Raw genomic sequence first — 12,728 nt, forward strand, 5'->3', positions numbered from 1 at the left:
GGAAATAAGGCCATCTGCTCATTAAACATGAACACATACTGTACACACACATAGACTCACATACACACACACACACACACACACACACACACACACACACACACACAGTCACATACCTACACACACATTTGTTTAAATGCAAACACTGAATTGATCAACTGAGTTGATGGAAAGTCATGTGATCAGTTAGAGAGAAACACACATGCACACACCAACAAGATCTCACGATTTGACCAATTTGACTTCAGATTCTGACGTTTATCCACGTTTCTCCAAGTGTAACGTGTAGACGTTGCGCCAAACGTCAAATCTCTAAGTGTTTTTGACACCATGTGTTGACTCCTGTTCAGAATCGTTCAGTTTCTCCAAACATCAAATTGAAGATAAGTGTTAACGTTTTGGATAGGGTTAAAATATTAAGGTTAGACATTAATTCTGAATGGTTAAGTTAAGGGTTAGGGTTTGGGATAGGGTTAAAACAAAACATGTAAAATGTGTTTCTACCACTGGGAGATAACATGTGGCATTCGGATTCAGAGTCATGGGATTATGTCCATTATGTCTCATGGGATTATGTCCGCACCGCCGTAGCAAAACCCAAGCCTACTTGTTAGTAATAGTGCTTAATTTTGAAGTCAATTTTGAAGTCAATCTGGAGCGATCTGCCTACACACACACACACACACACACACACACACACACACACACACACACACACACACACACACACACACACACACACACACACACACAACGACAACAAGGAGAGCACAAGAAATGGGCACATGTGATGATGCTGTATCATTGTACTGTGAGTTATCTGTACATACCAAACTGAATGTGCATTCTTCACAATAAAGCAGTGCTGTTGAGTGGACCCATCTCTACATTTTCTCTTAGAATTTGTCAAAATGCTGAGAATATATAGGAACTGGGACATGGACATTTCTGAGGGAGAATATGTGGTAGTCAACATCATGGTTTATGAGGAGGGAAGGAAAGTTCAAAAGGGGACAGTGTAATTCATCAATGTGTGTGTGTGGTACAGCATATATATATATATATTTTTTGTTGTTGTTGTATTTTACCACCTTTTTCTCCCCAATATCGTGATATCAGTTGCAATCTTGTCTCATTGCTGCAACTCCACAATGGGCTCAGGAGAGGAAAAGGTCGAGTCCTGAGTCCTAAGAAACATGACCTGCCAAACCACGCTTCTTAACACCTACCCACCTAACCCGGAAGCCAGCTCCACCAATGTGTCGGAGGAAACACCGTTCAACTGACAACCAAAGTCAGCCTTCAGGCACTCAGCCCACCACAAGGAGTTGCTTCAGCGCGATAAGCACCGCAGCCAAACCCTCCCCTAACCCAGATGGCGCAGGGCCTATTGTGCACGGCCAGTTGTAACAGCCAGTTGTGACACCGCCTGGGATCGAACCCAGGTCTGTAGTGACACCTCAGCACTGTGGTGCAGTGCCTTAGACCGCTGCGCCATTCGGAAGGCCTGGTACAGCATATTTCACTGTTAGCTTGGTTTTGTTTTTAGTGTTACACTGTCATGTTTCAAGGCAACAGTATTTTTGCTGGCATGCATTAAGGCTGGCCCAGTGTTTCTGGTACTCTGTGTTGTTTCTCCCTGTGCCATGCTGGGCAGCACTGGCAGCAGTAGTGGCAACAGAGACAATGCCCTGGTGCTGGCACAGCTGACCTGAATTAGCATCATTACCTGAGGTTTACCAGAGGATCCTGGACCTTTGCCAGACACTGCTCTCAGTGCGTGTATGTGCACGCGTGTATGTGTGTGCGTGCGCGCGTGCCTGCGTGTGTGCGTGCAGGTGTGTTGTGCTAAAATCCAGGATTGGTCTCTCACCTGCTATTACCTCCATGTTAATCTCTTTTCAACACCAGCTGAAGAATTACAAATACTGTATCTATTCCAGCATATTCCCAGGTGGTCCTTACCAGGTGGTCTTTCTCAGGTCGTCCATCCCTGAGGAGGAATGCGAACACTGAAGTCAGTTGCTCTCTTGTTTGTCAGGCATTATTTGTCTGGGTTCAACAGATCTGGGTGAAGATACTGCTGATACGAAAGTCCTGTGCAAAGAGCAATAATTAACTTTCGACTACTCTCTGTCTCAAGGCTTTTACCCAAGGAGATTTACGGAAAGTCCTGAGTGCTCACTCACTCACTCACTCACTCACTCACTCACTCACTCACTCACTCACTCACTCACTCACTCACTCACTCACTCACTCACTCACTCTCTGTTTGTGTGTGTTCAGAGCATCTTCAGTAGGCCTACCTATTCCATTTCTGATTAAAGCACAGTCTTCTCTGGTCAACAATACTGTTTGTGAGAAATACATGATGGGCATTGTGCCTCCTGTATTCATCATGTGGAGAAAACATCACCTTGTTGTACACTGAGGACAGGCAGTACTGGAGAATACTGCACTATTCCAGGTTTCTAACCACTAGATGTCATATTTCCCCTGCTGCTTTTAAGAAGCAAATAACAGGAGTTATTAATCAAATACAAACACCTTCATCTCACGCAGTTTCTGCTCTACACTCAGAGAGGCTACATTAAATGATGACCTTTTGAACAAACACCTCAGCCTAACCATGATAGAAACTTAGATGGGTCAATTTAATAGAAACTACTCTCCTGAATATGTCAGTTCATGTGTTTATGTGTTTACGTTTATGTGATATTAATGTTCTCAAATGTTGTTCTTGGTTGACAACGTGTGAGCCCAAATGACGTGAGCTGTTAATCAATAAGAAATGTGGTGTCCCTTTTCAAACTTTAAACTCAGTCAGTTGTTAAATAATATGTCTGGTATCAAGTTTTCCTTACATAGAGTATCTTCTTTGTACACACTTCATCAAAGGAACAGTAAAGCTAAGGGACAAAATAAGGTAAGATTGATGTGGTGATATGATAGTATCATATGATGATAAACCCTAAAGTAAGTCTATACACTGAGGGCAATGGTCATCAGATTACTGACCATGCATGTAACCCCTGCATTTTTTAAGCTATCTAACCTTCATCCTACATGACATGCTTGGCACAGCTTTGAAATGATGACGCAATGTATCCATTAATAAACAAGGCTACATTAACATGTCATCCAACATGAAGTTGGTGACAGTTGCTTAATGACTGATGATTAATATTTGGCTCAAGGGCTTTTTCTGTGCTTCAAGAAAACCTATATATATATTTATCATAGAGGTACACATACAGTTCAGGAAGAATTGTGTTAAATATTGAAAAACTCAATTCATCAATCTGACTCCATTATCATGTGAAAAAAAAATGCAACAGGCCCTGTGAGCCTCTGGAGGATCTAGCAACATAGCGAATCATTGCATCAACGACTCAGTATGACTATAATGAACACGTGTCTATCTTGCACAGTTAATTAAGGTAATTATTAAGACGCTAGATACAAATGCTGGCAATCCAATGTTCTAGCATACATTTATTGAGTCACGTAGATCAGGGATGTCAAGGTGCAACCCAAGAATATGCTATGTGCAGTATAAATAAGTCGAAAACAAGACTTAGGTGTTTGCACGGGTCTTTAGAATAATATCGAAGAGATCAAATCTGTGTGTCTCTCCACACAGGAGGCTTGCATACATGTTCTCAGTGAAACCAAAGAAGACTGTCTTTTTATCCATGGGAAAACTGAAACTCACCCCCAACCTAAATAAACATTGCTTTGCACTCTTCTAGAAAAAAAAGGACATCACACCCGGATTCGTTCATATTCCGAAATATCTATGTAACGACTGGACACGGGAATTATCCCACCTGATAAGCAATCAACCCATCATACAATTTTGACCGATCTCTCTGAAAAGACATCAACCGGAACACAGACACACAACACACATAAACACATGAAGTATTTCAGAGTTACACTCAGTTATATCTGTAGATCTGTATACAGTATTAGCCTACTCTTACTCTCAGCTCTGTTGGTACAAATTACCACACTCAGATAACAGCTCGATTTTGCACATTCGACCCAGAAAGACGACACAGAACATCAGAGCGCTACCATCACTAAAACAATTACTAGGCTTTTAAGAACGCATTAGTGGCCTTCGCAGGTGTCCCCAGTCTGAAAACCCTCTAAATCATCAGCTTAGACATGAAAAAAGCATTCACCTACAGAGAGAACGAGACACCTTTGAAGAAAGGCGACTGACTGTTTGACAACCATTAGTACAGGAACTTTTTTCCTAATGGAGTTTAGAGGGGAAAACTGAGGACAGTGATATTTCTGAGGACATTGAAGTTATCTTCATCTGACTGACAGGTATGATGTCTACAAAACAAGTGTATCTCCAGTGCTGCCAGGGAGCAGAGGACTTTTGACCCCTTACATCAAGGACAGCTGTCAATTAATAAAATACAACCTGCCTTTGTTCACATTTAATTGGCCGCCATCGCGTCTGTCTCTCTTGCTAGCTGGTGAAAGGATGCACTCAGTGAAAGCAGATAGGGTTATGTAAGGCCAGTGTTTGTCCATGTTTCATGACTGTCTGATAGGTGGCCTGTACTGCAGTTTAATGTCTGGAATTAAAGTTTTTTTATATCGTGAAGCTAGAGAGTAACATTGGCATATGCATCCCGCAATTAACTTAGAACTCATATGGTATTATAGCGTGTGGACCATTTCGGTTCTTTATGAAACTACAACGTTAACCAATTCCAGCAGTGATTTTGTGTCATATCATAAAGTGTGCCCGGAGGATTCAAGGTACTTTGTAAATAAATAAAACTTTGCCTTTGGCTTGAACATGGAATTCAGACATAATTGTTTGAGATCAGTGAAATATAAACTGTGTTTTTAGGGGTACGGACCCATGACACTCCCCCCTCCCTGCATCCCAAATACCTCCGGAAGGAGGACAGGTAGTCATTCGTTTGGTCCGCTCTGGACCTCAACAGCGGCAGCGAGGGGCACCAGTAGGACAACACTCCCTCTCCTACCTCCTCCCCCAAACCTAGGGAGGGGAAGAGCCCCCCCAAAGAGGAAGGTACAGAATTATATGATACATTTCCCCCCTGCATGCGATGATACTATATTTAGGTCCTACAAGAGAACATGTAGTACTCTCATACAAGGGAACATGTAGTAGATTGAATGTGGGGGAGAGCCTTCTGATGCCCTACATAGTTCCTTATCTGGTGAAAATGAAATAGTTTATTAACTACGTCAAATTTTGTAATAATTGTAATAATGTGTTCTTTCAATCTTTTTCTTTCTTTTTCTTTCGTTCTCTGACTCTGTAGTGTTACTCTCTGCTTGTTTTGATCAGCCACCACTATAGAACCGGACATAGAGCTTATTCCTAGCAGAATGAGAGAACTCTTCATCAACTTCTCCAAGATCCCTCTCCTCCTCCTCCTCCTCCTCGTCTGTTCTTTAGACACACTGAGTTCAGTGTTCCAGCTGGCTGGCGGTGAGTAGATTACACTCAGCTGTCCCTCCAGGGGGTTATTAATGAGTTATTAATTAGGTAATGACTGATTCTCTGTCCCACCATAACTAGTGGATGGGTTACACTGTCTGTCCTCTCTGGACGTGTCTAGTCAGATTAACTGACTCGCCCATTTTGATAACTATGAGGAGGAAACCAGTTGAAACCTGTTGAAACCTGTTGACTACAGTATATGACTATGACTAATGCTGTTGTATAATACTTCACATAATATAAACATAGTATAAACTAGACATAACTAAACTGATATATACTATTAGAACAACGAGACCTTGGGACTATAAGGTTCTATCTGAAATTTGTCAAAAATAAGTTAGTTACATATAATTGATCTTTACATGATTCTTCATATGTCTGCGAAGTTAGATTTTAAAGTGCGTTTGAAGTGATTCTTTTTCAAAGCTCAATCCGCATAAACCAGGGTTTCCCCAACTCGGTCCTAGGGACTCCAAGGGGTGCACATTTTGGTTTTTGCCCTACCACTACACAGCTGATTAAAATAATAAACGAATCATCAAGCTTTGATAATTTCAGTCAGCTGTGTAGTGTTTGGGCAAAAACCGAAACGTGCACCCCTTGGAGTCCTGAGGACCGAATTTGGGAAAAGCTGGCATAAACCCATTTTAATCTGCAATCCAATCACAAGCCTGAACAAATACAGATGGACCAATCAGAACACATCTTTGCCATTTCCTTCCAAGTATGGTGTAGGCTAGTCTAGCCAGCAATAATGACATGCAAGAAAAAAAAACACTGTCAGAAATCTTAAACTAAATGATGTTGTCACATCATTCTTCAGTGGTAACAGTAGTTTGTCTGATGTGTTCTGTCTATCTACGAACATTCCAATAAAAAATAAATACAAACTACAGTTTACAATATCAAAAACTACAATTTCAACACCACAATAAATGTATACATTTAATCAAAACAAACGCAATTTTCATTTAACAACATCAGTTAGTTAAGTTGGAATCTTGTGTTGTAGATATTTTTATGCAAAAAGGGAATGGTGAAGTTATCTACCCGGACTTTATAATGAGGACCAGTATTGAAAAAGCTAGGGTTTTCTTAAAAATGTATAATTCAGGAGTGTCAGATAGTACCTTATGGTTGAACCCAGATTGACATTTCAGAGCCATAAGGGTCAACTGTACCTGTGATTGCACCCCCTCTAAAAAAAACGGACATACAAATGTCTCAGGATTTTAATACTCTTCACTTTAGGTACCTTTTAAGGCGATTGGTTATGAAATATGAATTCACTACAAAACAGTTCTGAGATGTGAAAACGTTGATGCTCAATATCTCATAACTATGCTTTGCACAGATAGAACTTGATATTCCCTGATATTCCCAAGGTAATGACAAACTGATTCATGACTTTTTGGATAGGGTACCGTAAGTCAAATGCTGTAAGTACTCTGAACTAGGTGGAAACTGTCTATTGACCTGGGGTAATATGTCCTGTATGTGTGTTACTGAAGGTAAGATAGCGGGGGACATCTTCAAGGACAATGTGGTGCTGCCTAACCCATTAGCCGGGCTGGTGGTGCAGACACTGGTCACAGTACCAGTCCAGAGCTCCTCCACATCCACCTCCATCATTGTGTGTGTGAGGGGTTCTCTTCTTCTCAGTGTCTGAATGAGAGTGAAAACATGGCTTGTAAATCTGAACAATTGACTGAATAGCATCAAAGGGGACAAGCGACAACAATATGCTTTTGAATTTGAAACAAAGTGGTTGACCTATTCTCCTCTCTCATTGTCAGTGATTAGTTATTATTATTTTATTTATTTTACCAGGTTGACTGAGTTCACATTCGCATTTACAGCAATCACCTGGGGAATAGTTACAGGGGAGAGGAGGCGGGATGAATGAGCCAATTGTAAGCTGGGGATAATTAGGTGACCGTGATGGTATGAGGGCCAGATTGGGAATTTAGCCTGGACACCAGGGTTAACATCCCTATTCTTACGATAAGTGCCTTGGGGTAGGCCATCATTGTAAATACGAATTTGTTCTTGCCTATTTAAATAAAGGTTAAATAAATAATAACACATATTTTAAAATCTTTAGTAACCACAGAGAGTCAGGACACCTGTTTAACATCCCATCTGAAAGACGGCACCCTACACAGGGCAATGTCCCCAATCACTGCCCTGGGGCATTGGGATGTTTTTTTTTAGAGCAGAGGAAAGGGTGACTCCTACTTGCCCTCCAACACCACTTTATAACAGTGAGTCTCAGGTGTATGAACTGTCTGCTGATAATAGGGGTTATCCACAGACACCTCTCATTCACTGTGTGTATGTGACCAGTGGGCATGGCATATCAGTATGCCAGGACTGTCTTTGTCTCAGCAGCCAATCTCAAAGAGGACACGAGAGGGGAATTATGGGCAATTACTGGGTCATTCTACCAATTGGGTGCCTTTTGAGTAGTGTAACTTAGTAGAAAAAAACATTTGTTTCGCCAAATTGTAACATTCGGTCATGAAGAGCACAAGTTCAACATCTCAAGCATGATTTCCCATCTCAATAGGTTAAATAAAAAAATGACAATAGTAGGCCTAAGTGCCAAGTAAAGGAACAAGGTTGACCGTAACAGGGTTGACGATTTCCTCTTAAATCGTGAATCCACTTGTGAGAGGGGGAATGTAAGCCTGATGTGTGCCACAGGGAGGGGAAATTGAATGTAAGCTTCACAAAAATGTGTACTTTTCAAACATTTCCAGCCTGTATATCTATTGGTAACAGGGTTGACGTGTTATGCTCAACCCGCTCAGTGTTCCACCAAAATAACACCAGAAATGGACAAAATGAGTAGAACCAGCTCACCTGCTTTTACACTATAATTTGGCTACAATATGTTCAATGTTTCTTTCGAATATATTTGAAGGAATATTTTCACGATATTTAAACGAGAGTTCAGTTCACGTAACAGAGTTGACCTTAAAATGAGGGACAGGTTTTTTTTAACCTTAAAATGAATCACTAATCATATTAAATAAATAGAAAAGCAACATAATAACTAGGGGTTTACAATGATTGGTGAAAATTTTGAGAAATGTTGGGGTTAACTTGGTTAAAATCTTCCTAGAAGTCACAGAGGTTGCACAGAGGAAACTTTAGCAAGTCTTCATTCAGGCACTTCATTTCATTTAACTTAATATTTGTGCACAATTTCTACATAAAATATCAACGGGATGCAAAAGGAACTCATTTCGTGGAATGACCCTACTACCGCCCAGCAGTCTGTGGGAGCTGTGAGTGTGTATGTGTGTATTTATATGTGTGTGTGAGTGTGTGTGTGTGTGTGTGGTGTGCCTAAATGCTCAAAGGGTCATCTACATATGAATCAGTTTGTCGTTATCTTGGGAGGGCCCAGCAACAATAAAACCAGCTCTTCAGTTAAAAACCTGAGATGCCTCCAATCACTTGCAAATTGCCATCAATTTTTCTGCATTAAAAGTATGAAACCACTTTGAATAATGAAGAGTTAGGTTTGATAATATTGAAGCCCATGCGTTACCATAATCATGGAACTTTGAGCAGTAAGTCATTATAGTGTGTGTGTGTGTGTGTGTGTGTGTGTGTGTGTGTGTGTGTGTGTGTGTGTGTGTGTGTGTGTGTGCATGCGAGCAAGCATGTGTTTCCTTTCTCACAGTGCTGGAGGTGCGGTCTACTGTTCCTATCATCATGAGGTCCAACATCAGGATGTCAGTCACCAACACCATTGTAGCCATGATGCAGGCGGGGGAGAAGGAATGAGTTCAAACTGTACGAGGGAAGGGGAGAGCAGAGGAGAGGGGATGGAGGGAAGGAGGGGATAGCGGAGGAGAGGAAGGAGGAGGGGGAGGTATACTACTCTGCTATTTAGTCTATATGCTGTCATACTCAATGTATAACATCATCTAATCATATATAAGCCTATAAAAAGCAGCAATGACATTTTCTCAAGTCATTGAACCCATATCACTAACCTTTCCACATTAAGCACTACACATGACAATTACCTTTATGCTCAGAGCTCAAAGTTCAAAACACTTTATTGTCTATTTAGGGCGAAATGAACACTTTCATTACACACATAACTCAGTCACATAAGTACATTGAATAACAAGGAATATACAGTATAAGGATAGATTACACATTCCAACATTAAAATTAACTAAAAGGGTAGCTTATCAAAAGGAATCAGTACAAGTACCCATAACAAGGGATTAGATGGATTAAAAGAGATCAAACATGCAACAAACAACTAGGCTATGTCTCTGTGTTCAGGGTGTTTGCTGGGGCTACCATACACTACTGTTTCATCTGGCTGTCTATGCTGGTGCTGCTGCCGATGGAGGTGGCTACAGGGCTGATGACCCACTTGGCCCACATCGTGGTCACCAGCTTCAACATACAGAGTGGAGAGGTTGCCCCTAAGCCAAACTCATCATACCGGTATTAAGCATTAAAACAGTCAATACAAATACCTAATGAATACCTGTCATTAACATCCATTCTCTCCCCTCTCTCCGTCAGTTGGATAGCATGTGATCACCGGCATCGCCATGGGAGATGAGAGCATGAGGAACAGGAGCCTGGTGAAGCACTGGTGCCACACCAGTTACGGTACTGACCTCTGTCAACACCATCACTGTCTCAACACTGTCGCCTCCCCACTGTCATCGCTGTCATCATTGTCAGCACCAGACCATTTGTCTAACCACGTCATGGTCTCAACAATGGTACCATTTGAAAGGAAACACTTTGAAGTTTGTGGAAATGTGAATTGAATGTAGGAGAATATAACACAATATATCTGGTAGAAGAAAATACAAAGAAAAAAACAACGATTTTTTCCCTCTTTTTTTTCTACCACCGTCTTTGAAATGCAACAGAAAGGTCCCACTTCTAGCCATCACTGGTTGTAATTCCAATGGTGTCCACAAGATGGCAGCAGTGTATGTGCAAAGTTTCAGAGGGATAACTGGAAGTATGAGCGAACTACATGACATTTAGTGTGAAGTCACCCAGGTACATTTGGGCAAATCGTGCATTCATATTACATTTTTCTGCAAGAATATCGTCAAATCTATATACTTGGACTTTGATTTAGCTTTTCCAGTATTAGTAGCCATATTACAAGTTCAACATTTGCTGAACAACCAGTTTTCATAACTTCATAACTCTGAAAATTCTTATAATTTTTGTCCAAAAGGAAAAGGCATGCTATCGCAAAAGATTAGCAGCTACATTTTGCGACTGATACGGGGATACGCCCGTAAAGCCCAGCTCTTTGGCTATCTAGCTAGCTTCGTTTGACCCCGATTGGTGCTTATTTGACAAAGTTAGAATCGATCAAGTGAAAACCGCCCGCGTCATCAGCGTGCCATGAAGGAGTTGCTCTCTGACCAAATTTGGTGTCCTATAGAATATACTACACCCCTAATGATATAGTGAAGTCTGGTTATGTTTTAGGATCTCTGAGGAATACATACAAACATGATTTGACTGGTTGAAACAACGTTTAGGGTTAGATTTTCACAGATTTCTTTCTCTGCAAATTGAACGACTGGAAATACAAAATCGATTGTGCATGCTATATGGACCTTTTAAGGATATGAAAAAGGATTTTATCTAACAAAACAACACTTCATGTTATCTCTGGGACCCGTTGGATAATAAATCAGAGCAAGGTTTCAGATTGTAAGTACACATTTCACCTTCAGAGGTGAATTTATCAAACCTATCGCGGTGAAAAAAAGTGTTTTGTTGTTAGGAGCTCTCCTCAAACAATAGCATGGCATTTTTTTCACGGTAATAGCTACTGTCAATTGGACAGTGCAGTTATATTAACAAGAATGTAAGTTTTCAGCCGATATAAGACACTTATATGTACCGACATTTGTTGTTTCTTTAAAATCTGTGATCGTGACACAAGGCGCTGCATGATTTACAACTGTCCCGTTGACGGAACGCCTGTCCCTAAGTTAATACATTTTTTGGGACATTACACGAATAACTCAAATATATTTACGGTTTTATTTCCATTGTTATTTATTTTGCAGATATTTCGATTGTCTTTAAGATTCGGGTTATTTAGAGTTCAGTTTCATTGCAGAATAATAACTGTATAGCGAGAACATTGTGTCTGGTTCCCACCAGGAAGGCATCTGTTTGCTAATACGCAGCTGTCAGACCTGGCGGTGGGGCTGGTCCTCCTGGCCTGCTCCCTGACCCTGCTCTGCTCCTGCTTGGTACTCCTGTTCAAGCTGATCAAGGTCAAGAGGCAAATGTCATCTAGAAGGTCATCAACACAGGTGGGGTGCCTGCCGGAGATAGATTGCAAAATCTTGATACTAAATATGAACTCCACTGGCAAGATTTTCAGACAGACAAGACAGACAGACAGAAAGACACCTAATCACGATCTTGTTCTAACCCTTCTCCCTGTAGACTTGCCGTGCAATTTGGCCTACGGGCTACCTGGCCATGTTCGTGGGAGCAGGGATGACCTTCATTGTCCAGAGCAGCTCTCTTTTCCCCTCTGCCCTCACACCACTTACTGTATAGGTGAGGGACTTCTGGCTAGGAAACACATCTACCTACTCCATTCCATGCACGAGTAACAATACATATGGGCTAAAATACCAAGATTTTCAAAGATTTTCTGTAATGATTGATTATCATATATCATAGACAGAATAATAACGAATAGAGAGGGGTGTTTATGAAATGTTGCATCTATTCACAGAAAGAACATTGATGTACTGTATACCTGAAATATATACAAACACAATCAATTAACTCATACAGAGTCATACATTCTAATTTTATCTCATTGCTCACATGCTGGTCCAGACTAAAAACCCCTGTGGTTTGTGAGATAGCATGGCTATAAAGAAAGACAGCAGGCAAACACTTGCAAATACAATCAGATAAACACTGACCCACGTGGCATCTGGGGCGCCCGGTAGCCTAGTGGTTAGAGTGTTGGAATAGTAACCGGAAGGTTGCAAGATCAAATCCCCGAGCTGACAAGGTAAAAATCTGTTATTCTACCCCTGAACATGGCAGTTACCCACTGTTTTTAGGATGTCATTGAAAATAAGAATGTGTTCTTAACTGACTTGCCTAGTAAAATCCAGATCACATAGTTTGATAAAGTCAGAGTTAAACTTTGCATCTTCATTTGAAATAT

General features: G+C 40.9%; 1 pseudogene; it reads left to right on the forward strand.

Annotated features, from left to right (window-relative positions):
- The first annotated feature begins 3,094 nt into the window (after nucleotides 1-3,094).
- On the forward strand, nucleotides 3,095-12,100 carry LOC120047079 (annotated as a pseudogene).
- Nucleotides 12,101-12,728: the final 628 nt, after the last annotated feature.

This window comes from Salvelinus namaycush, chromosome 5, assembly GCF_016432855.1.
Source record: "Salvelinus namaycush isolate Seneca chromosome 5, SaNama_1.0, whole genome shotgun sequence".
Classification (NCBI taxonomy): Eukaryota; Metazoa; Chordata; class Actinopteri; order Salmoniformes; family Salmonidae; genus Salvelinus; species Salvelinus namaycush.